Here is a 2968-nt window from a genome sequence, read left to right as displayed (position 1 = left end):
CGTAATCAAGCATAGAAAAATCAGAATCAAATGAAAAATAAAAATGTGTTTGAGTGTCACGGTGACAAAAAGGACAAATAGACACAAATTTACAAATCAGAATTTGTTAGCAAATATTGATGAAGACATTTCAGATCATCACTTTCATTTTATATAGTGCCTTTCACACAAAAGGTACTTTACAAGTCCAGCAGTTCTGTTGTATTTTTACATTAAGCTCAGACCAGGTGAAGTGACTCACTCAATGGCACAAAGCATGTCTGTGGCAGGAAGTGAATCCCCGTCCCTGGGATGTCAAGTCCAGCACCTCAGCCATTGGGTCACAGAAATGGGAATCAGGATTGGCCAAAATGACAGAGGAAGTGGGACATGAGCTGTCAGTCAGACTGAGAAGGTGTGCAGAGAAGGCGGCCATCTCAGTGAATTTAATTTATCAGGCAGTTGATCAAATGTGACGCTTTTATTTCTTTAGATGGACCTAAAATAATTGGCAGACTTTTGATTATTGTGCTATTACACATTTGGTCAACAAATACATTTACATCCACACCAATGATTAGTTGGTATTCAGAAAGAGAAAGGATGTGTTTAGTAATATCAGTGAAAAATGTATTGTCATTTGGAGTTGTGGTATAAACTGAAACACAGGCAGATTTCCTTCCACTAATTTCTATCAACTCATAACAAAGCCTGCCCTCCATTTTACAACTTGAACCATGAAACTTTGGGTGTAAAGCTGAGCTGTGCTCTTCATTTTGTTGTCCTTTTCATGGAAATGGTGTGTGAGATGCTCCTTCATGATGATGGTGAAAGAGAGAGGGAGGGGGGTAAAGCAACCCCTTTGTGTTTGTCCAAATCCTAGGATGTTGTGCTACTAAATGGCCTCTGATTCAAAACCAAACATCCATACTTCAGACCAATGGGGGAACACAATTCCTTTCACACTTGCCTCCAAAACCATCTGTTGAGCTGATACTTGCCAGCTAGGTAGTCTGTCTTTCCTGTAGGGGTTGATTAAGAGATTATATCCTGCAGAGAATCACTTGCCAAACTGGTTTTAGGCACGTCCCCTGACTCTTTCACTCCTCACTAACCTGACTCAGTTCTAAGGGGGTGGGAGTTTCTCACCAATGAAGCACTAATATTACATTACTTTGTCTAAGTTACAAATAAAGACAAAATACAAAATATGTATCATCTCATATACAAAATTTCATACCACAACAGTTGTCACATATGAGTGAAAAATGGGAATGGAGCTGCAGCATGAATGGGGTCTTCTTAGTTTCAAACGTAAGGTTTTTTTACAATACAATACAATATATTTTTGTATAGCCCAAAATCACACAGGAAGTGCCACAATGGGCTTTAACAGGCCCTGCCTCTTGACAGCCCCCCAGCCTTGACTCTCTAAGAAGACAAGGAAAAACTCCCAAAAAAACCCTTGTAGGGAAAAAATGGAAGAAACCTCGGGAAAGGCAGTTCAAAGAGAGACCCCTTTCCAGGTAGGTTGGGCACATAGTGGGTGTCAAAATGAAGGGAGGCCAATACAATACATGCAACAGAACAAGAAACAAGTAATCCTCAATACAGTATAAAAATAAAAATATTACAAGTATGTAGCAGAGTTTAACAGTAGATGATAACACATATTATGATTTGTATTTGTTTAGAGTCCTGGAGACCTCAACCATCAAGCTGCCTCCCCCAATTGGCCATTCCACAGCTGAAATAGCGCTAATCCGATTAAAGGACCCCTCTACCTGATGATTCCTGCGATCCTCCATCAGAGAGGACTTTACCTTAGGCAGGGAAAACAACTTGGCAGGTGGGCCGTGGTACCAAGTGCCGCATTCGAGTACCAAGAAGAGAAACAGAATAAGTGAGGGTTAGTAACAAATTATAATTATCATGTTACTTATGTTTTAGTGCTAATGTCTAACAGCAGAGATGCAGTCTGTACAGTTAATCAGCAGCTCTAGTCAGGATATGCTAAACTGAAGTAGTGAGTCTTCAGCTGGGATTTAAAGGCTGGGACTGAAGGGGCATCTTTTATAAAAGCAGGAAGACCACTCCACAGTTTAGGGGCCCTGTAACTAAAAGCTCGACCTCCCACTGTTATTTTATTAATTCTTGGAATCATAAGCAGACCGGCATCTTGAGATCTTAATGTGCGCTCAGGTTTGTAAGTCATGATAAGATCATGCAAGTAACCGGACCTTTTTCACAATGGTTTACAATGATGTAGTTGCCTTCAACAAGATATCATGGAGCCAGTCATGAGAAGGAATAAAATAAAATAAAAAAAAAAAACACACACAAATAAATAGCAGTAATAATTAATCATAATAAATGGAACAAATTAGGACACTATAAACTGGATAACTATTAAAGCTAAAAAACAATGGATTGAACCCTGAACACACCAAACTCAGAAATGTACTAACAGAATCCTAAGAAACTCTTGACAATGTGTGATTTACTGAAAAATAATAAATTGCAAAAAAGAATGAATGGTCATCAAGGATTTAAAAGGGATCGAGTCTGAATAACAAGGTGAAATTCTGTGAGAACACAACAAAAGCATATGATTTATGAGGTGTCGATGAGGTTGTTGATCTGAATTTCTGCTTACTGTAACTTGAACAAAGCATGTTGCTCATCACGGCCTTTTTAATGAAAAGGAAGCATGCACCTGTGAAACAATGAATTATGACCTAATGGAGAAAATAGACCAGTGAGGGTAAAGGGGAAGGAGCTTGAGGCACTGTGGCCACCAATCTGTGTGTGACTCTAATCCGAACAAAGGCACACAATTCAGTATTGTAACTGTATCTATTAATAAGAAGAACTGGATGGTAAAGTGGCCCTTGTGACTGTTAAAGACTCACCAGACAGCATTCCTGTTTGCTACTTTATTACAAACCTGAACTTCCTGGTTTCAGAGTGTGGTGGTAACGTAGAAAAG

Source organism: Polypterus senegalus, chromosome 8 (genome assembly GCF_016835505.1).
Source record: "Polypterus senegalus isolate Bchr_013 chromosome 8, ASM1683550v1, whole genome shotgun sequence".
Classification (NCBI taxonomy): Eukaryota; Metazoa; Chordata; class Cladistia; order Polypteriformes; family Polypteridae; genus Polypterus; species Polypterus senegalus.
Note: the sequence above shows the minus strand (reverse complement) of the source record.